General features: G+C 37.4%; 1 protein-coding gene across 1 annotated transcript in view; it reads right to left on the reverse strand.

Annotated features, from left to right (window-relative positions):
* LOC124360706 (toll-like receptor 6) overlaps positions 1-25,295 on the reverse strand; it is a 74,434-nt gene that overhangs the window by 44,515 nt on the left and 4,624 nt on the right. The window lies entirely within an intron of this gene.

Below are 25,295 nucleotides of genomic sequence, written 5' to 3' on the forward strand. Positions count from 1 at the left end.
TGATATTGTTTGATGCACGCCAGAACTGCGTCAGTATTAACTGAATAATCGATCTCCGAGAGTAGATGGATCCGGACAGGGGGAAAATTGATTGTGGCTCAAATTATTCTTCTCATGCTATCCCCAAGAGTATGTCTCCAGTCACGCAATAAGTGTTTAAATTGGTTTATTCCAAAAACTAACATAAGGCACAAGGTTCCGTCTTACGCAAGCAACTTTTGAGTTAAGAAAATCAAATAAACAGTAGACATATTGTTAGACATACAAGAAATTAGCGAAGGTGTTTAAAATATGTAGAATAATGTGACTTACATTGACCGATCTTCAACTCAACATAATAAATATCATCCTGATAAGCCAGGTGTGTTTAAAAACCCAGTCGTGTTCCTGATACAAATCAGCGCAAATACAGTTATTTTAGATGCGATGATAATGAGCTACTCCTGACATATTATAGTCGGAATATTATAACAGCAAGATGCAATTTTGTGCATCGTTACAAAATGCTACTTAACTTGCTAATTTAATGCATATAACTACTACTACTTACTTCAAGGGTATTATTAACTATTGCACTTGTAAATGTTTGATAAAAAATGAAAACGTTTATTTAAATTTTACAAAATGGAGTCTGACCAATTGCAAAAAGATTTTGTTCACTGACAATGAAATTTCCAACTCCAATACTGTCACGTAATCATTTAACGATGATTACGTAATATGCGAAATACATGAATAAGTTTTCCAACGTACCTACCTATATTAATATTCCTTATTATTACAAATTACTTTACTAAATTACAAATTTCAGTACTTGAATTGTAAGTTACTAATAATGATTTAGCAGCGGTGTATGAACTCTAACAGTATTGATTAAGCAATCGTAAAACGAAATGTATACCGAGTAATCACGAAACGACAGATGATAATGATAAATAAGTTGTTAGCTTGGTAACTAAATAAAAAATATTCTACTATGTTACCAATCATGTTAGTGTTTAACACTCTACAGGATTTGCATTTGTAATCACTAATGTAATGTAATACATCAAATAATTATTAACAACATAGTGCAATAAAGCTGCACAACATAGCTGAGTAACTCAGTATTCTATACCGGTACTGTTACCAATCACGCTACTTGTTTTATACGCCAGCGGTATATGGGAACTATATATAGGATCAAGTAATCACGAAACGACAGAGTGCGACAAATAAGTTGTTAGCTTAGCTGGGTAACTAAATATATATTTACGCTATGTTATACCATCAGTCAGTGTTTAACACTCTACAGGATTTGCATTTGTAATAACTAATAATGTAATAATCATAATAATCATTAACAACATAGTGCAATAAAGCTGCACAACATAGCTGAGTAACTCAGTATTCTATACCGGTACTGTTACCAATCACGCTACTTGTTTTATACGCCAGCGGTATATGGGAACTCCAATAGGATCCAGTAATCATGAAACGACAGAGTGCGACAAATAAGCTGTTCAACGTAGCTGAGTAACTACTAAAAAAAAATATTCTATACTGTTACCAATCACGCTACTTGTTTTATACGCCAGCGGCATTTGTAATCACTAATAGTAATATATCCAGTAATCATGAAACGACAGAGTGCGACAAATAAAGCTGTTCAACGTAGCTGGGTAACTCAGTATTCTATACTGTTACCAATCACGCTACTTGTTTTATACGCCAGCGGTATATGGGAACTCCAATAGGATCCAGTAATCATGAAACGACAGAGTGCGACAAATAAGCTGTTCAACGTAGCTGGGTAACTCAATATTGTACGATGTTGTCTGGTAATTGTTTTATGAATGGAGTTGCCATTGCCAATCCGTTCAAATTGTGTCACAAGGCGACTCCAATAAACGACTATTGCATTCCCAATCCTATTACCAACTTATACTCATGTATGTACGACTCACTAATGCCTTTCAATTAGACCCTTTTATGGACTGAAAAGATTGCTCAATATTACTTCACGATTCTAAATCGACGTTTGTTAAATTACAGGTCGAGAACGTATAAAATTCGTTTCCCACACAGAAGTGAAAGTTTATTTATTAATCCCCCTTACGTAACTTAAACTCACGTTATTTGTAATGATATTGTTTTTATAATCGGGGTCTAGTAACAACAAAGTGGAAACGACTTAACCGTTGTCTTTATTGAGTAAGATAACTCTTCAAATCTGCCACAACACTCCATATATAATACCTCGACTACGTATAATCTGTATTCCTCCTTTCCGCACAAATTGCACTTCTCAGATTGGCCGAGTAGATCATAGTGACCATATTTACTTTTTATTTTTTTCGGTTAAAATTAGAAAAAGCTTACCTAACAATAATTAAATATTTTTATAGCCACGGGTAGGGTAGGTTTGAGAGCACATGTGTTACAGCTAATAGGTAATTACATTATGTAAGTTTTTTCTCGTAATATATTTGCACTGGGTAGGATAAATTTCAGATACGGGTACGGCATGGGTCAGCCAAGTAAAATATGATACGTAATACACTTAGTGGGGTTATGGTTAGATAAGTTCTTTTTACTCTAAAACATACAAAACAAGAAATTGGTCGATATAGCGATTAAGTACTATGATTTGTAAAAGATTATTATATTCTATACAATTTTATTACAAATTGTTAATCGTAACTCTTATTTTATAATATTCACAAGACCTAATAGGAAAACATAGGCTGTTTCAGAGTGAATTTTTCCAACTGACCGTTAGTACAAGAGTGGTCCCCCCTCTCTGGAGCGGGTTATTTACTTAATTATTCCGTACCCGGGCTCTGCCTGGCGGACAGAGACCCGGCGGGTCGCTGGAGGTCAGAAAAGACGTTATTTCTGTAATAGCTTTGCCATTATTAGGTACAGGAAACCTGAACATTCAGTGTTCAAGAACTCTCGAAGAACTCGTGTTTCATTTAATCTTCAGCAAAATTTCCTTCGGAAGGGGTTTCGCACAAGGGGTTATGGAGTGAACTCAATACGTTAATACAAAATTAATAGGTTTCTTTTCACTATGGTACTTTCAGATATCATTTTATCCTTACTTATCTTACAATCTTGCAAGTTTAAATAAAGAAGATAGTTGCACGAGTTTAAAGCTACATCGTAAAAACTGTTTTTACTATCACGACACTACATCGGCTCAGATATCGTACGTTTTATAAAAGTTAATAACTGCTATCATGAAAACAAACATGATACAAATTAAAATAACAAGGTTCTGGAAACACCAACACGCTTCTTGCTAGTTTTTTGTAGTAATAATAACTGAATCATACGTGTGAAAGACAAACCTTGAGAAATGTTTAATAACATACAAGAAGGACTACGCTGACAAAATAATGTTTCTGAGACACGTGTATATGTACAATTTTATACCAATCATATGTATGGTAAATACTGTATAAAGATGTGCATTAAATCTACTTCTAATAACAGTTATGAGTCTATTTAGCAACAGCAGTATACAGCGAGAAAAGTAAATCCACTCACTGTAAAACCGATACATTTACTTTCAATAACGTGAAATATTGAAAGTTTAAACAGATTTTAGTGTTGTTAATATGCAGTGTAACACTTGTATTCGACTTTGAAAGGGAATATGTTACAACAACTGGTGTGCAATGGGAAGGCTTGACAGTTTGGTGCTCCAGTTCAACATGTACATCGGTTGCGAATCATTTCTGCTCCGTTTACTTACGCACGTTACGTTACGGCCGAGGATAGGGCAGCGCGACGAGGCGCGGGTGTCCGCTCGGTAAATAGACCGTAAAATTCCGCACCGTATACGGCGCTTATATCCTGCGACCCGCATTAGACTCTGAGCCAGGGAATTGTGCGGGAATACTACTCCGACTACACTGTTCTGAGGAACGGATCGGGATAATTACACTTTTTATGCACACAATTCTCTCTGTAGTTAACATTTCAGCTTCTAAAACAAATTAACGCTTCTCTTTCGAATAGGTGCAACAATTCAGCCGAGACGATCCGAGGTGGACCATTACGGGGCAACAAAAGGCAATAAAATGTACAATGCAAATAGGCCTGGAGAATAAAGACGAGCCGATCCACTCCCCTTCAAAGCGCCGGTGCTCAGGACACTCTAGACATTATTAATTAAAGTCCTGTATCAGATCCTTGTTCGGGCACTACGGTTTTAATTGAAAAACAAAGCTCGGCAGACTGTCTCGATCAGCTTCCGATATTCTACTCGGTATTTTCTGTTTAGTTTTCTTTGCCGGCAGCCGGCGCTGGAATCTCAAGAATCGTCTCGCGCTCATATTGTTTCGGGAAATGCTCGTTGGAAGAGAGGGAAAATATTTTCCCGGCGATTCATATCGTGGATTGCACAAATGGCTGAACCCGAAGCAAAGCTTCGAGTTGAATCTTAAACTGAAACTGTATACTGTTCTCCTTTTTGTTCGGTTTTGTAAACATTTCAAAACAACGGAGTTTCTTTAGAATAACGCAACAACTGTTGTTACTAAACCACAAAAGGTGGTTTTAAATAGGCTAACTTTATTAACATAACCGCTGAATCTTGTGGATTTAATTCAGAGGCAGAACTAATGGCAACTCCAAGTGCCCTAAATATTCATATAACATAAGTCTAATATGTCACAAATGCAGCAGTTAAATGTTTTAACTTAAATTATTAAGCCTATCCAATTAATACAGATTTAGATTTACTCAGATGTATTGCATACTAGCTAGTGTGTTGTGCTCCTCAATCAGGTGCACCCCCTTCCCCTCCAAACCAAACCCTAATTACGATATTGATTTCTTACAAACAATATTGTCACGTTACAAACTAAAATTTATAAAATAATGGCTTTTAAGTGAATTAATAAGAAAGTTTTAACTACGCAAATCAAAATATTTTTTGTAACTATTGTAACTGTAGAATTGTACTAACCTTTTATAGTACATTTTATGTTCTTTTCGTACATGGCACTGCTCTAGATACTTTTAGCTTTCTTATGATTTAATGTGTAGAATTTTGTATTTCATGGTGAATGGGGGAATCACCATCAAAGTGTTATAAAGCTTCGACATTTTAAAATTTAAAGCCTGCTGTGGGCTATAATGCGCATACATGGGTCATTCTTAATTATTGCAGCGAACCGAACCTTATTCAGAAGTTAAAGTAACGACCGATTATCCGAGTTTTCAAGACTTGTTGCGAGATCGGATAAAATGTATTCAAAACAGAAGTTTTGGAAAGCACGAGGAGAACGTTTAAAACAAATAATAAACACCTTTGGGAGAAAAAGTGTTGTACCATTATCTCGTTCTTTAATAAATCACACTAATTATTTAATTTGTATTAGAGCATAGATAATTGCATAACGTTTACAGCAAGACTGTATGCATATATTAAAGTTAAGTTTCAAACAAATGATCTTTGTTGGCCCTGAGTGAATACAAAATGACATTTTGCCCGAGACGAACTGAAAAGTGATCATTAATACAGATTAATGCTTAAGAACGGACTAAGGTTATTAACGAGAGAGGCTTGGGCTGGGACGTCTGGTCAACAGGGAACTACAAAGACTGATGTGTAAAGGACTTATCTTCTCAGCGTGATAGCGAGAAAAAAACCGTGAATTGTAACAAGTGGGGGGACAAAAAACGCTGGGTAGGGTTATTTGAAAGAACAACATCCTGGATAAGGGTCGGATTACCCGGAACGTCTGTGATAAGGTTCCCTCGTCTCTGCGTGGAGCGATCTCGGATCAGTGGACCACCGCCCGGGCAGTCTACAACGTGATTCATCACCGATTGCGATAACAATGTAGTGATTAGATTAGGCTAGCCGGTACCAGGGCCCTTTTCGCTCACTCATCCACAGATTGAGTCTACTTTTGAGGTTAGAAATCGACCATCCGAATATCCGACACACATAACAGCATATGATCGCTCAGGAATAAACTGACTACCCGTATGGTAGGTGCAAAATGTTTTTAGTTGTGTTGATTTTATTTTAGTTTCATATTCATGGCTCTTTAATATTACTACCCAAAATACAGAAAAAAGCTGATAACTCTACAAGGAATTGTATGCGTAAAAGTAGAAATTTAAATTGGTTTTATAACCAGACCCAAGGAAATTTGAGTGAAGTTTATGTGAATTTTACAGCATGTACAACAGGTAAAATTATTATTGTATGGTAACAGGGAATGGCCTGTTTGTTTGTTAATGATTTATGGTTGAAACAAATAGATTGCTATAAATTTGGCCGAAATTCAGAAGAATACTGTGTAAGTAACGCATTATTTCAACAGAACTAGATTTGATATAAACAAAAACTGGTAAATTTTTCTATAAAACCATAAAATTCACCTCAGTCACCAAGTCATTTTCGCATTATACCCGTATATACGAAGAACGTTTTCTACAATATAGATTATGGGATCTAACTAGGTACATAATAAATGTAACCTGCGCTTACCTACTTAGTAAATAAATTATCTACATAAGCAAAAGTGTTTGTAATAACGCGTCGGATTAAGACTCCTTGTTGCTTTGGCCCTAAACTGGTAGACCATCAAGTATCGCGAGGGAAAGTTCAAATGTACTTTAAAACGAATCTTTGTTTGGTAAGGTTCACAAATGTGTAGCTGCTCTCACAATTCAAGATACTCAGTGTTTGAAGATTGGTACAGCTGTATACGTAGCCACATGACTGTTAATGTCTCATCCGTGTTTCCATCGCTTAGCAATAGTGTTGTATCATCAGTTGACTTAAGTGCATTGGAATTCCCATGCAAAATGGCTATAAAGGAAATGCATTTTCACCTCCTGGCGGGATCAAGGTGAGAGCTATAAGTAAAGCGCCAGTTGCGTCATCACAGCCGTGACATGGCTGAGAGGAGGCGGCGCGGAGCAGTGGTCAGCAGCCAAGGACGTGAAGTCAGCGTCAGCACGAGTCCTACAGCCATCAGCAGATAACTACTGTCTTGATTGGGTGAAGTGGTCACATTCTGCCAGTGCCGCTGCACGCTCCGTCACCGCCGGAAGCTGATCATTCATGATTTGATCATCGATCAATTATCTCATCTGGAATGTCGCCGGCCCAGGTCTCCGAGATCTCGCTCGGATAACGCGATAACCATTCCAGAGGCCGTTTGGTGTTGGGATTGATTGTGTCTCGTTAATTTGAATGGCCCTCCTTATCTTTCGTCGCTCTCCGGAGATACTGTCAAATACTTTATCCTTCTCAATAGAAATTGCCGACATAGTTCGATTTACAATTCAATTTTGTAACCTCCAAGTGCAAAGTATTTATATGGGTAATATTGTGTAAGTAATCACGTTGAAAATGTCGTATTCTAGATTGAGAAGATGCTTTGCTTTAAGTAACAAGGCGGGTGGAGTAGGATGCGATAGAAACAGACAGACTGCCTAACTGAGCATGCACCAACTAATTAACATCGGAGAGAGGACAGCCTAGTGCTCGGTTTAGCTGAACTAATGGCGTTCTACATGCCTTCAAATGTGTCAATGTATTTATTTATAGATTTGGTAAACAAATATTATGCTATTTGGAAAACATTTAAATATAAAAAATTACTTCTATATTTGATAAAATACAAAAAAATAATATTTATAGATCTAAGTAAATTACTAATTAATTAATAGGGAATGTTAATGCTTAATAAACAGATTGACAAATGAATACATCTAATATATATGTCTAATAATAATCTAATCATACCAATAGCATAGTGGTTCAGATCCCATGTCAAACGGTGCCCCCGAGTTATTATGAGAATGAGTTAAAGAGAATATATGACGTATTTTACATCCGTTATCTGTAAATTCACAAATTATAAATAAACATGCTAATATAAATAGGTTTTTAATTATTTTTTTTATTATAAAACCTACAATTAAAATAGTAAAACAGTTTTAAGTTATGAATATTGCTTAATTGAATGTTAAAAACTTTCAAAATCTATATTACTTCAGGAACGGTAGGTTTAAAAATGCAAATCGTAAGCGGAATTGATTACGGAACAGGATCAGTCAATCATAAGAGGCAATCAATATATTGCTGGGTAATTGGTTGAGTTATTATGAATTCAATGGGCGATAACGTCTTTCGGCGGCTAATGTCTAATTGTTGATGAAACAACCGAAATCGATAGAGGTTTTAATTATACATGAAGAGCCTTTAAATTGGCAAGTATCCAGTATTGGATCAATCATTCGGTCTGCGTATGCATTATGAATGCAATTTCGCAGACGTTTATAATAAGCGGAATGGCGGAAGGAGTGTTTACAAACCGGCACCCTACCCCTCAGTGCCGAGCGGCGAAATACTGAATTATTAATTTCCTGTATCGAATTTCCTTAACTCCACATTAATATGTATAAGTGATAGGATACCTGTCTGGTTCCGAAAAACACAGAATTTGCACGTGTTTTTACTGAAGTCATTAAAATTAGGCTCTCCCTCATAAAACTAGTTTTCCGGTTGAAGTGGATCTATGCAGGCGAGTTGCGTTTAGATCACAACTTATAGCATGCTCTTCCCTTTACTATGCAATTCATCAAAGGATAAACACTAGGTTCAATTACGCTCCATAAATTTGTTTACTTTACTGCGATATGGAGCTTGTTAAGAATAAGTTTATGTAGTACCTACTTAAGTATTTATTAGGTAATAAACATGTAAATTACGTGACTGGGTGAGCCTACCAGATGCGCACAGTCCAGATTACTATCTGCGGTTCGCGCAATTGTCCACGCACTCTGGATATTCAGTTACGAACACTTGAATAGCTCTATTTAGCATATTTAACATTATTATATACTGGTATCAGTGAGTTTTTGATGGGCTTGAAAATCTGTCCTAAATTGTGTAAAGTAATCAAGCTTTTACTAATTAGGCAGCACCAACTAGCAATGCTACATTTTATATTTTAATAGGGCGTATGGCAATAGAAATGTAATTTTATATTAAACACAATGTTTCTTTTATGATACCTACAAAACGAAATCCAACCGTTGTCGGGGAGTGCAAAGGTATTAAGGGGATAACAGATTGATTTCAGTATTGAGAAATCACGGAACTCGGTTCAAAAATATAGCAATTCGATTAGGAATTCTGACTTTTTTTCCACAAAATAAATGTAAAATTTGAACAAATTCATTTATAAAATAATAACAACTACTCACTCAGTAAAACTTATAATGCACAGGATACATGCATGGCGAGGGCATGATGAGATAGGTATACCAATTATATACCAATAGTGTAGCGATAACATTCTGTCCTTCCTAATTTGTCATAGACTTTTACAATGCTACAAGCTATTTAATCACCATGATTTCAAGATTACTAAAACATACTGATGTGAAAATGTTTTATAAAAAGATATTGTTAAAACAGAAAAAGCGTACACCTTATACAAGACTACAGTAAATAATAATTAAGTAGATATCTACCATAACCTGGCATGCTGTGTCAATGAAGCTACAAGCACATCGATTACCATTACTGGCTACTATTAATTTCCGAATGTACAATAGTAAACAAAAGAAAACAAGTAGCAGTACAACAGTCGTCGGACACGGACAGTTCCAGAAAGCACCGGTGAAGGTGGGGGAGGGGGCAAAGCCCCGCGGGAAAATTCAATCGCATTAATACTGAAAGCTTGTGTAATCTGATGACGCAAATGTAGGGCAGAGCGACACTTCTTTACTGGCTTCAACTTATTATGACCCAGGAAATTTATAACTTCTCCATCGGATCTGGTAGTAAACTCGCTCCGCTTGAACTTGTTACTTTATAGCGGCATAGCGATCTCGTAAATTCAAGACAAACTTGACATCTACCGCGCCGCGCCATGTCGACTAAATTATTTCAGCATAACACAGAGGATTGTGAACAAACAAAGTTGTATTTTACAGATATCTGGTTTTATTGCTTCCCAATGTTTTGGGTGTTGTTTTTACGAACTAATAGAGTTTATGTTTTTAGTACAACTTACGTTTAGTTTAATGGAATATTTGAGACCACAAACCAAGAAATTATTAACCATCATCCATAAACATTAATTGAAGAAGCAAAATTTGAGAGTACTCTTAATACACTCATTCCGGAGAGTGTACATTTACCCCCTCCCCCCACCAACTACGTTTGTACAGAAACAAAGTGGCTAACCATAAATCCGCTGGCAATTCAAGTGCGGCAAAACCTCTAACCACAAACAAAATCGAGGGCTTTGGCAGAAAGAAAGAAAGCTATTCCTGAAATCCTCGTTGAGCGGGGGCTAAACGGATCAAAATGTACTTCACATGTATCCTCCCCTTGCCGAGAACAAGGGTTGCAATTCTTTCAGCCCTCGCAAAGGATAGGATTTGGGGGTTAAAGCGTGTGCTGCCTAACACAATTTAGGCGGACTGTGGCAGATAATCACCCCGGCCCCTCCTCCGATGTACTGAGGCCGGTACCGGGCGTTTGTCTCAGTTCAATGTACATCAAGGGAAGCCTATTAGACCGGGTGTCGGACGGCGGGCGAGAGGGTCAAAGGTTTCAAAAGACAGCCCCTCGCGATTCGTCACCGAGCTGCTTCTGAATGAGTCACGGCCAGGACCTCGGACGCGGACAGGACCCGGCGATACGCTACCGTAAATACTCAACTGAAAGTGACAGTTGTTGAAATCACTCTGCAGGTTCAGCACTAAAACTCGATTGCTACCACCCCGGGTTCACAAAAGAGGAAAGTGAAACGGGCTCGGTTGATTTACAACAGGGTTGGTCCTGTCCTGACTTCGCCTTCGTGGAAGACCAACGAACTCGAGGTCCTTTCGATTTCAGTTGCACAACAGACCCGAACTGGGTTCAGGGCCGTACTAGAAAGGACATAAATATTATTGTGGAGGCGTGGTAACATTTCAATTAGGCGTGTCGGTATGAATTATACGGTTCGTGCTGTATAAACCCTTTACATGCTTGAATAAAACATAATACGCCCGTTTTAACGACAGAATCAATGTTTCTAATAACTTAGTGTTGATGTTAAAATATTGTATACATCATATTAAATTTTTTTTAACCCACTATTACTTCAACTAAAAATATCTAATACAAATTCGTTACATTAGGTAAGCTAAAATTACATTAAATTCTTTTATTTTAATTAAGTATTTGTGGTAAATATGTACGACGATTAATTATACAGACTATTAACGGTAACCTTCAGTAGATGTAAAAAATTAAATATTACCAACATACTAGTTGAATGGTTTTTGATATTACAGTTATACTTCCAGTTAAATTATTACCAACCCAATTACATAAGAAAAGGTGTTAGTTTGATGTTTATGGCCATTATTGAGTTTTTAGACTATTATTGGCAGCATCTCAATGTTTGTTTATGTTTAACGGACAAATCAGTTTGCGAAATATTTTATCTCTAACGACATTACATTATTTATAAGGAGATTATTACGCCTATAAATAGTGTATATTGTCTTTATTTTTCACGTAGTTACTGTAGTATAAATATTACATTATTTTAAAAATAAAAAAGATATTGATTAGTTCTTAATTTGATGCTTAGAAACTTCAAAATTGTAAACTTTTTTATATAAAATACTACTACATTCCCACTCGAGTTTATGCCTTTTTTAACCTTCTACACGAGTAAATGCACGAGTATTACAGCACAAAACATTATTTAGTGCCGAGTTGACGTTTCACCGACCAGCCCAGGTAAAAAACCAAGGTCATTTTTTGTTAAAACCAATAACGGTATGCACAGCGTGAAATATTTCCCATTAGGGAACAGAGGTAGGGTTTCCCATGTTCCTTACTTGGGTGTGTGAGAGCGAGCTATCGGGCTGGGATAATGAGGGGCGGCCAAATCGTATCATTATGTCAGGGTATTGTTTGGGCAGTGGGCCGTGTGCATCGCCTTGGTCGCGGCCAGAGATCTGCTCTCGCGCCGACACTTGCATCATACATGTACTGTACAATCTCAGTAGTTACACTACCAAAAAGTGGTAGGCCTACATTTTTCGTTTCTCACTCTTCGAAATGATTGTCTTGGAATTTTAGGCTTTCGTGTAATCTGAATTTTCGATTTATGAGGCAGTTGTGTCGATTCACTGTGATTTTAACTATGAATTACGCGTTTTTTAAACTTATAAGTATTTTTTATTTTCATTACACCCTTAATAACAGGTTACAGCCATATATGTACGTTAGTGCCAATATTTTACTCACAATAATAATCAAATTGAATTAGACAAACTAAATACATATAAACGTGATACAAGCTTACTTAGATTGCCTGAATTCGGAGGTGAAGAGTGCAGGATTTAAAATTTGTGTGTATGAAGTGTGAATAGTCTTAAAATGAAATAGAGCCTATTTAAATTAAACTTTAGTGCTCTATCTTATACATCAAATGTATCCAAGTATAAAAAGTCAAACTTGAGCGCTCAGATAGTCGAGGTTAATGATCCGGGAGGATGAGATGATACAGTACGAGTCTGGAAGGTGGGCGCCCACCACTCTAACTAGAGCGGACGGCCAAGAGGCCTTATAAGCTACACAATGGCACCCCACGTGCAAGAGCTAGCCACCGTAACTATAAATAGTGCTCATTTCAAAGGTGTTGCAGATACGTTCGATCCAATATCCATTTCAGGTTAAGCCTACAACAAGCCAGGGTGGAGTTTTGATCTAGATTAACTGTATTCTCGTAAAGTAAACATTATCTGACCGACCGGCAGAAATATTGGTCGTATATAAACCCTCATAAGTAAGGCACAACAATCGAGTTACAAGCACGTAGAAGTACTGAATACACCTCAATTCCGCTCGTGGGTTCTGGTTCTGCATAAAAACCGCGCAGCCGCGCCGCGCCGCGCCCCGCCCGCCGGCTTATGTTGGTCTTATGCTTACTAGTCGATGTTATGGTTGGAGTTTTCGTGGGATTAGGCATTTTATCTTAAAGGCCATTTCACACTGGCATCCATGGACATCCACGGACGGGAAAGGAAAAAAATTGCTTAACATGTATTTTAATGGGACCATTCAAACTGGCGTACATGGACATCCACGTATGTTCTAGGACGTCTTGGACGCGTCCACATAGATCGCTCTCGGAGCGATCAGCTTGGAACATCCGAGTATGCGCAGTCGACCCACAAGGCTAGGCGTTCTCGACTAGTAATCGCTTTCCGGCAGTTTGTATCCTTTTTCGAGATATCTTCATCAATAATTGACAAAACTTCTTCGAACTCGTCCTTATTTAATCTAAAATAGGTCTTGAACCTGTCGTCATCCAACTTGTGATCGCGTATTAAATGGTGGTAGTCACCAAACTTTTCTCGTTTTTTGTTTATTGGGTGGACCCATTTAGATCTATTTGTAAGACTGTACAACAGTACTGTTTCTTCGTCACTACTGCTACTTTCACAATCAAGCCACAGTACGTCTTCACAAAACCCATCACTACACCACGGCACGTCAGAAGACATCATATCTTTGTCGAAGACTGGCGTTTGTAAGAGTAGACGGAGGAAATGACACATCTACTTCAAATATGTCCACATGCAGTGTGAAATGGCACGTCCACGGTGTCCATGGACATCCATGGACTTTGTGGATTGCAGTGTGAAAAGGCCTTAAGATGTTGAAATATAACACAGCAACCTGGTTACTGAGATCATGTAGAATGCTGGAACACTGACAAAGTGGGGTGCTTACAAGTGCAATACACTGATTTCGTAATTATACAACCACGTAGGCACCGTAGTAGGCTATTAGTAAAATATTTATAGCCAAGGAGATAAGATACTACTAGTATTACGCACGGACATTGAATACATAATTGGCTTTTATAGAACAACATTTCTTTCACAAATGAAACTAGTTTGTGTCAATAAAACGACTCACTTAACCTGCTCAACATTCAAAAGTAAAATTAAATAGTTATGCTTAATTTATTAAATTTGAAAACATTACAATTCCAAAAAAAACGTATACATAACTACAGCGATCAGTTTAAATTTTAAAATACAAATTGCAAGACAAATTTGAATACATAACTGATGATATTTTTTAGACATATTACACACCTCAAGAATCAAAACAGAGTACATTTGTAAACAAACCACCATTAATTAGTAAAATTAAAAACAATTCGTTCTAATTTCGAGTTTTTCACAATAAAACATTTACTTGTAATCAATAGTGTATATTGCTTATATTCCTTACAATGCATAATTGTACAAATCAAAAATCCTCTATAGAATAAAGGTTGTTGACATGTTGTAGACATAACCAATTTTATATTCCGAAAGATTGAAGTGAAGTTGTCTCTATAGATCCCCAAAAGTGGTTCTAGACATAAACGTATAACAAATTCCAACATCGTTTTGATTAATCCAGTCATTCGCCACGGAATTAACAATATGAGAAGCATACCAAGGCCCTACGCCCGTCTACAACCGCCCTTCACGATTTACGAGCGTTCTGCCGCCAAGAATGTTCCACTGCCCTCCCACCTCCGAGATACTCCCATCAACTCTGTCGCTGGGAACAATACCGTGGCCTGAGGCTTCTGCTCGATTAAAGTAAGGGCTTCTTACTTGAATTATTCTAGCTCTATTATTTTAATTATAGACGTCAGATAAATGCCCGCGCCTAATATCCGTTTCCGGGCGGCCTCGGGACTGTACGCCCACTAAAGCCGATTGTTTATCTACGCCCATCCCGCCCTCTAACGAATTTCTCCAGCGTCTTGCTCAAGGTCGGCAGCAAGCCTTGGATTACAATCGGTACCGCCGCCCCACGGCCGTACTTCTTCGGCTGACTCGATTAAATCGTTGTTTGTTTTCCGATCCGTGATCAGACAGTGTCGATTGAGCACAGGTATCGACAGCGTTATCGATCGGATGAGTTGTGACGTAGAGGACACTTGCTGGCGGTACGATAAGATGGAATAAAAGTGATTACGTGTTAGATAACGTTTTATCAACAAAACTGTAGGCTTTATTGAAATTACAGGTATTTTTATTTATCAAATTACATAAGGAGTATATTTTTCACTCTCGATTATTATTTTACAAAATATTTTAAGATGTGTCCCCTTACGTCCACACCCATTACGCACTTAGATTTTTAGATAACTTTATATTTGCCTCTACGAGACGGTTCATCGTATAAAATAAACAACGTTCATAGGTTGCAAAATAAATTATTTGTTTCCGTTTGAAATAATCAATAAGCGGGTAATCCGGTCTGTTGTAAACCGATGATGCGACCATGCTTGTGCTATTGTGCAGCGGAGGGTCGCCTCTGCACGGGTTTTGAACACCCCACCCTGGTTTCTGAAGCATGTTGATTAAAATGCGATGTGATGTTGCTAGGAGCGGAGGTAGACGACCGTAGGCTGTGACTGTGACCAGCACAAGGGCCCTCCAGCCCGCCTGCCTGCTCACCTCGCCGCGATCTTGAATAGGACTCCGTGATTCGATCGGTCACGCGGTCCCAGTCGGGTCCGAACCGTGCCGCCCGTGTCTGTACCCTAACTCCCAACTGTAGCACTATACGAGTACGATTTCGAAATTGAGTTTTTTTTATTAAACTTCCTAAATCTTTAGCGAAATCATATAATTCTCAAAATAGCTACGGTTACAGAAAAACATAAACACTGTTATATAGAGTATATTCTACTAAAAGGCTTTTTTCCATACAGTGTTGTAATACGAGTATATCATAATTGGCTGACAGTAATACTTTCCTTAACGAAACTTAACAATTCATCACTTCTTCACATTAGTCGTTAAATACAAATTAGAATGAATTAAACTAATTATTACACAGACATCACGTGGTTACCATTTTAAATGCATCAACACTAATAAGGATTACGACTTTACCGTATGACGTCGCACCTAATAAGACATTTATTACAGCCGTATGCCAGAAGATGATAAGCTCGATGGAACACCCTAAATGGGGGGCGTGGTTTAATAAAACTCTGGTTAAAATTAAATTTCGAATTAAACATTGTTCGGGTTTGGTCGCGCGTAATATCCTGTGATCGGGCCACTTATAATAACCGTAAAGTCACCAACTGTCATAACAAACTGTGTGCCCATTAAACGTAATGGAGAGATGCCGGGCCAGGGAAAATTGCGGCGAAATGCCCTCGGTTATAAATCGATTATAATGGGTGGGCATTAACAAGTTGTTGAATAATTAGGTGACTCATTATCGACCGAACAATAAGCTGTTTACGGACATCGAAAAGTTAATTAAGTTTGGGCACCGGCTACCGGCCCGACCCGGGTACCCCTCTTCGCTGCTCGCAGATTAAAACCTCTGGGTATCGTAATTATAAAACTAATAAGAAATTCGTATCTCGAGGCAATAATCAGATTAGATTCCAATTGGTTTCTAATCATTTTATCGGCCGTTATGATAGCCTTTGTGTGTTTAGCGCGATTGAAACGACCTGCCGTCGTTAATAGTCTAACTGTTTATTTTATTCTGATGCTGTAATTAAAATATCGAGCGCTCAGGTCGACGCACAGCGACGCGACCACAGACCTCGCCAGGACCGACTGCGCTCCGGGCAGTCCTACATACAGTCCGCGGTGTCCCGCTCTCCAACTTGACCCCGAACACAAGTCATCCGGGAACCGCTAGTCGCTTGCAATTAAAACACTGGCCATTATCATCACTAAAGCAATCAAAACAATCGGCATAAATTTCAGAAGGGATATCTATTTGAACGGCCTGTGACGAGAAAACTAAATTTATTGAAGTGAAGAGTTAATTGGAGAAAAGTTTGTTTATTCAATAAGTTGTGTTTCTTTCTTAAACACTTTTACTAATTCACTCACAACATAATTGGCTTAAATTGTGCAGAAGCAAAGACGTTTGTTGACGTTGTAAAGAAATAGACACACAAATAAAACTATTTTCTGGTGATGCCCTAACAAGAGAAAGCGCTTTAATAATAAAGTGGAAGTACAAAAACGTCAAGTCTAAATTACAATGCAGAAAACTCTGTCGTTACTTATATGGATCTTATCAATTCAACCGAAGTGTTTAATAGCTGTACTCCATGGCTCATAAACATGTTAGTGATTGATGTGTTTTTAGTCTCACACAATTACGACGAATTATGAACAATAAAAATTCAGCTAATAAGTACATTTCATCCTACACTGTTTTGATTGTGTTATTCTCCTCCATCCATTACTTCTAGAGCAACCGAAGACATTTTCAGAAGCTATTACTGTTTACAAACAGTTTTAACTATCAAAGATTTAAAAATTGCCAACTTTAACTATAAACAATGGTGAACATTTTACAAATTGTAATAATATTTTGTCCATTTTCCTGAAACGACCAAACTTGTACTTGGAGCAATATAAAAGGTAACTGAACAATACATTTTAATAAGTCGCATAATAAAATGTAGAGCAGGTTATTTTCAATTTAAAACTTGGTTTTGTGTTAGTTTGTGCAAGTCTTCAAAGGAACCCTAACATATTTAAGTAAACTATTAAAATTCGGCTATGCAATGTATTCTAATCAACAATAAGAAAATATATTGTTAACAAAATAATTATATTTACAGCTCAGTCCAAGTTTTCGCCTGTCCGTCAAAAGTTTGCCTAGAACACTGAAATAAGCAAGATGATTGCAGATAAGCACTGATTGTAATAATTCTGAGATAAAATGAAGTAAGCGGTTACATAGAACATTATGTATCTGACAACAGTAGCGTACGTCACGCCGCCGGCCGCCTGAACCTTGGCCTTGAGATCAATCACGGATTGACGGCGGTCGATGTAATGAACAAGTGGCCACAGCGTCACATAATCACACAACTCATTTCACACTCTGTCAGTGGCTCTACTCCATCTTCATCTGCAGTTGAGAAATTTGTTTGCGTCCCCCCCTCCTCCGCCCTCGCCCATCTTCTAATCTCGCTTTGTCGGCGCGCGGCACTCGGCGCGGCGGTACACTGCAGTGACCTTCATCGCGCGATATTGATAGGTAATTAAGGCAGAATTTGACCTCTGACTGTTGTTTGGAAAGCAAAAATTAACTGGTTCTTAAATGTGATTTTATAATCCACCGCCGCCGTCTTTTCCCATCATCAAATTGCTGCCTACTCGTTTTAAGTTTCACTGACATCACTCATTCAAACATTTCTCATCGATTACAATACAAGCTAACATGTTATTTCAAAGAGAAGTTTATATTCGTGTTTAACTATTGTTTTATCCCTTGAAGGATACTTAATAACAAACATACAGTAACTCTCAATCACTGAAGCTGAAGTCTGACGGAAATACTAACGAAACGAAAATAGTAACGAAACACTGTTACGTCGCAATGGATCGATAATGATATTGTCGAATAATTAAATAGCCCATAATAATATAATTTTTTAATCAATAAGGTCCAAAGGTAGTGTAGGTCTAACACTCTTTTATTGTGTCCCAAGTTCCAAAAGAGAAACGGTAATTTTCTCGATCGCATAATGTATAATTAATGCGTGTTGCCCCGTACTAAGATAATACTGTATCTACAGACAATGGACACCAAAGGTATAAGGAACACTACACGGTGTGGTGTAGTAGTGGTGGATTAAAGAACACGACACCGACACAACACGGTACAACAAAGGCAGCGGTTTGCTGGAGTAGAGGGCGCCAACCCGCCCCGACCCGGCCACTTTGTTCCCTTGGCTATAGGCCTTTTGGTTATTTATTGTAAGAGACCCCGCACCCACGCCCTGTGTACCACGCCTACCTGCTATACTATATAGCCACAGACATCGGGTACTGACATAATCCGCCAACAAATGGTTTCATTTTCAAACACATAACTTGTGAGTGTCAATACAAAATTGTATCTTAGTTGGTGTTTATTTTTAAAAAATCACATTCAAATTCTAAAATTTTAAATATGAAGAGTTAATTATTTGTGTAAAATATTAAACCAATGATTACGATTAACGCACTAATGTCCTGTTATTGCGCAAGGATCCAAGTTTGGTGTTCGCCTATGGTTTTTTCCATGGTAAATAGATAAATATAATACTTAAAATGGTAAAAAAAATAGCATGAGTGAAAAACATCTAATGGCGCTGTATTAACTTCAGACACCTGACATGTCCAAGTGACCTCAGTACGTAACGGTTTAACGAACGAGACTGGTTAATTTTGTCACAAATGGGCCAAACCGTAATAAACAGCAACATTTTTACACCGGTCACATTCTGGGACAGAAGAGGGAGATTATTTCAAAACATTAGCAGTAGAGAGCGTGCAAACCGTTTCAGTTCCGGCATCCCACAATGCAGCGACATTCTGGCACAATCCAACTCACATTATGGCCTTAATTCATACAATGCGGTGCTAATACCCACTCTGAGGACGCGAATATAGGCTGGGACCGTCTTTGTCTGCGCAGATGACGGATGTTGGTCGGTGCCGGACTAATGGCTCTGCGCACAACCACTAATGGAGATCCGTTAGGTTCTTCAGCGAGTCCGGAGCATTTATCTACTAGTAAGTACGCAGCTCTTGCTGTCACCGTACACACATTGTCGCTTTCAAAACAGGTAACATAAATAGTTCAAGTACTTATAAAATACCGCTACATAAGTCGACTTTTACCACACAATTCTGTTACATCCACAAGTGAGGCGCAACTTATGTCCGGCAGATCTAGTTCACAAGTGAGGCTATTAACAAAACATATAAAAATACGCTATATACTATTGTTTCCTTTCGGACCCTTAGTAATTTACTGTAATATCCTTCTTTATTACCTATGTATCCAATCTTTATTACCTTTATTAATCTATGTATCCAAACCTACAAAAAATTTGAAAAACTATTTGCGTTTTTCATGGATGCCCTTTTTCTCATTCCATAACCGGTTTTGTAAAACTTTTTTAAATATCAGACTTTTTGAAAATAATGAAAGTATTTCCTCATTACATCACCTATACTAGAAGCCATCTGGTCTTCTATCCCAACGATATCAATGAACACTTCATTTAAATTGCCAAAATATAAAACGATTTCGCTCCCATAATGTTTGATCTTATATGCGAGACGTTAAAGATACGGATATAACGTGTCCGAATAGCTTTTAATCTTTCCTATATGAGTTTCAAATTCTCAGTTAATTAAAAATTCATCCCTCAATGATGAAAAACAATACAAGTTTAACACACTAACGGAGATTTATTTATGCTTAGAAGTATTCTCTTTATATTGCACAACTTGCGAAACACTAACCAACGATTAAGAGTTAAAAATTCAAATGCGTGTTAAAAATTCACATTAGAGCGTGGCGACTCTTGATAATGCGGACCTAAATATAAAAAATAACCGTATAATAATAAAAGTATAATGCTTTTACGAGTATGAAATTGTTAAATAAACGATACGAACAGATTATAGGAAATTCAATGAATCGAGATGGGACATAACGTATAGATGCGACGTTCTGCTTCAGAAATATATTTAATCTATCAGTTGTGACTCACCGTGTGTATTTAAAAACAAATCTAATTTACTCCCCGACAATTGTTCTCCTAAACTCGGAGCCGTTGTATCTCCTGGGAGAGGAAGGCTTGCTGGCAAATCAATCACCGAGCCCGTAAAGTTAATGGTGCTGGACCAGGCACGCAAACAGCTGATTTACTGTAGACGGCTGGACAAACGTGCAGTCAAAACTGGCGGCGGAGACGGGGCCTCAGTCGTAAATCATGTTTGGGCTCGAAAACAAGTGCTAAGTAAATGCGTCCACGGGAACAAAGGGGCTTTGAAGTGAAATTGCTTCTTTGAACGCAGTCGAAATATTTCTGTGACTCTAAATATTGTTTTGGGGTAAGCTTTTACGATCGATTCAAAACATGTTTTAATTAAAATAAATGTGATTTTCATTTTGCTCAATTATGTTGATATATAAAGAACTGAAGCATTTTTTCGTATTTATTCTCTCTCCTGTCGTCAACTTTTTTTGGTAAATTTATATGAACTGAACATTTTAGGCAAATTTACATGTTAAGTGGTATAATTTAAGCTCTATGATAAATTAAAAAAAACCAGAAAATACATTTTATTTCACATGAAAATTCTTGTTATTTCAGAAGTATACTGTATAATGAAATACATTTGTGAATGCTAAAACATCTTAATGGCGTCAATTTATAGTTTGGATGGGATTATCGGGGGTAAAAACAAAATTATCTTTTGTTAAGTTTACACGACAATGTTTTCAAATTTCTATACAACTTTCGTAGGTATGAAACATATGTTTGCTAGTAACACCGATAAAGTTTCCTTTACAGTGTAAATATTTTATTATTTGTAACAGTCATGGAGTGATACTGTATTTAAAAATCTGTATTTGACGAGTATTAAACATTGTAAAATACAAATCCGATCAGTTAACAAAGAAAGAGTTTGTGAGCGGAACAGCACTTTGTAAAATGCGCCAACATCAAAAGAGATTTCGACAAAAAGGTTATCAAGCGGGCCCATTACGTTTATCTCCAGCTTGCAGGGCAGGCTACCGAGAGTGAAGCGGAAGTTAAAGGGCCGACACAGTGTTATCTGCAGAGCAGTCCGGATATAACAAGCGATCCTCTGACGACTGTGCTTAACTTATCGGCAGACTTATCCACAACTATGGACGGCTTTCCGGCATATTTCCTGAGCAGCACCTGTAGTCCCTGTAGAATGTTATGTATGACATATGAGCGACTCATAGCTGTTTATAACTTATCGGCAGACTTATCCACAACTATGGACGACTTTCCGGCATATTTCCTGAGCAGGACCTGTAGTCCCTGTAGAATGTTATGTATGACATATGAGCAACTCATAGCTGTTTATAACTTATCGGCAGATTTATCCACAACTATGGACGACTTTCCGGCATATTTCCTGAGCAGCACCTGTAGTCCCTGTAGAATGTTATGTATGACATTTGAGCGACTCATAGCTGTTTATAACTTATCGGCAGACATCCACAACTATGGACGACTTTCCGGCATATTTCCTGAGCAGCACCTGTAGTCCCTGTAGAATGTTATGTATGACATTTGAGCGACTCATAGCTGTTTATAACTTATCGGCAGACTTATCCACAACTATGGACGGCTCTCCGGCATATTTCCTGAGCAGCACCTGTAGTCCCTGTAGAATGTTATGTATGACATATGAGCGACTCATAGCTGTTTATAACTTATCGGCAGACTTATCCACAACTATGGACGACTTTCCGGCATATTTCCTGAGCAGCACCTGTAGTCCCTGTAGAATGTTATGTATGACATATGAGCGACTCATAGCTGTTTATAACTTATCGGCAGACTTATCCACAACTATGGACGACTTTCCGGCATATTTCCTGAGCAGCACCTGTAGTCCCTGTAGAATGTTATGTATGACATATGAGCGACTCATAGCTGTTTATAACTTATCGGCAGACTTATCCACAACTATGGACGACTTTCCGGCATATTTCCTGAGTAGCACCTGTAGTCCCTGTAGAATGTTATGTATGACATATGAGCGACTCATAGCTGTTTATAACTTATCGGCAGACTTATCCACAACTATGGACGACTTTCCGGCATATTTCCTGAGTAGCACCTGTAGTCCCTGTAGAATGTTATGACATATGAGCGACTCATAGCTGTTTATAACTTATCGGCAGACTTATCCACAACTATGGACGACTTTCCGCCATATTTCCTGAGCAGCACCTGTAGTCCCTGTAGAATGTTATGTATGACATATCATTCTCATAGCTGTTTATAACTTATCGGAAAACTTATCCGCAACATACTATGGACGACTTTCCGGCGTATTTTCTGGGCAGCACTTGTAGTCCCTATAGAATGTTATGACATATGAGCGACCCATACCTGTGTATAACTTATCGGAAAACTTATCCACAACATACTATGGACGACTTTCCGGCGTATTTTCTGGGCAGCACTTGTAGTCCCTATAGAATGTTATGACATATGAGCGACCCATACCTGTGTATAACTTATCGGCAAACTTATCCATAACTATGAACGATTTATCTCGCTGATTTCCCGAGCAGCATCTTTAATATTATAACACTGACAACAGTTGTGGCTAACTAACTTATTCATACACCTATTCACAACTCTGGGCGAATGTTTCAAGTTAATAAATCATGTGTTTGATTATTTATTTATCCGTGCCTCTGCCAGCAGTTTGCATTGCTTGCAGCACCGTGTCCGGAAGAGTAGAAGGAGTGAGTAAATGAACAATCCTTTCACTCTGGTTGAAGGATGGACATTGTGTCTGACCGACCAACTCTGGTATCTGGTGTCAGTACAAAGTTGTACCGGATAGTGTCTAAGTTATTAGAATAATTATCGACATCTCATGACGGAACTTATTGCGACTGACTCCAGCACCTGCAGAACCAAACACTTAACAGTAATTGCAGCTGATGACGGTTATAAATTCCTCGCTGAAGGATGCCCAGGCAGAGCTGTGCGCTCGCTGTGTTGGATTGCGGGGAGAGTAGCAGCGGCACTGAGGAAATTATAGTCAAACAGCGATCTGCTTACATTTCGCCACAACTGGACTCAGGTTGGTGTTTACCGAGTTATGCGGCCAAGACCAATTACGGTTCCGGACAATATCAAAGAGAATTAGGTAAAACGAACTTCATTCCGTACTATCTCGAACTGGAAGGCTAATTTAACACGCTTAGTTTTATTGGACTAGAAATATGTTAATTCTAAAAGTAACTAAATAATGTCAATTCTATAGTAAGGCATAGATTATAAGGAATAAAATGGTAAATATTCTGCATTAAAAATATAAGTATGGTACATAATACTCTATATTACGGTACTGTGTATACCCAATCTCCCACTTAATATTTTGCACACTTAAAAATTCAAGTACATAATTGTAACTTATATATAATAACTTACAAAACAAAGCCTTTATATTATTTGAAAAATTGTAAAACTGAACTATAGACTTAGGTAGGTACAGTTAGTATTAAAAGTATTAAAAGAAAGTAGAACAAACAGTACTAAAATGTTACTTATAAAGTTATTTGTTTTATGATATAAAATAGCACCAGTTCTTAAACACATGCTATATTACACATATCTGGACCGATAAGACGTGTATAAAACATGTTTCATGTATGTATAATAGAAAACAGTAAATGTAATTTACAGTAGTTACATTATTTGTAAAATGTATGTAACTAACTCTATCTTTTCTGTGTAAATACGTTCAATTTTGTGAGCTAAATTAAGATAAACATAATAAATTATTTGTCTAAAATGTGGACTATTATTATAAGTGAATAATGTTATTTTACGTGTCAAGTTTTATTTAGTGTTAATAACTTACGCAATTTTTTTCTAGAGCAAAGCATTTTTTTCATTTGTTGTTTTCTTAGCAACTAGTAACTAAAAGAGGAGATCGGTCTTGGAAGGAATATAGAAGCATGTTATGCAATAATACCTGATCATTAAATTATTTTCGAAACTCTTACAGCAAACTCCACGTTCTTACGATTTAAACCATTGGCTTTCTTACGTGAACAAGACTGACGGATTAAATAGAATCTAACTTGGTAACTATCGGCTAAAAGAATTATCGTAACCATGCATGGCAAAAATTAAACTTTAATACAATTATTTTAATTTATATGTAGACTCAATGTTATTTTTTATGTAAAGCTATGAGGAATGGAACAGAGAAGTGTTCCAGAATATATTGGCAGTATGTCACACGACGAAGTAAATTGGTGTAATAATTGGCTGCTAGCAACTCAAGACAAGTTCGACTCCCAACTATAAATAACTGCAGAGTATTAATACTTCACCGAGAGTAATAAATAATATCGAAGCTACGTGAAATATGCCTTGGAATCGTAAATTAATAGGTAACTTATGGGAGCTAATTAACATAATTTATACACTACTGAACCTGAGCACTGTTAGTCGAATGCACGAGGATTCAACAGTCAACAGTGCCGGTATAGGCTGTATCTTTTTACTACTCTATAGTACCCGAGTTCCACACACAAGAGAAATATAACACTGGGATTAGGATTAACGGAGCCAAACTATTACATTTCTGTCGTAGATAAAACATATCCTTTTTTTAAATTAATAACTAATATTGAATAATACATTTTTCTGAAAATCTTTTAAAATAAACAA

Source organism: Homalodisca vitripennis, chromosome 4, assembly GCF_021130785.1.
Source record: "Homalodisca vitripennis isolate AUS2020 chromosome 4, UT_GWSS_2.1, whole genome shotgun sequence".
NCBI classification, from domain to species: Eukaryota; Metazoa; Arthropoda; class Insecta; order Hemiptera; family Cicadellidae; genus Homalodisca; species Homalodisca vitripennis.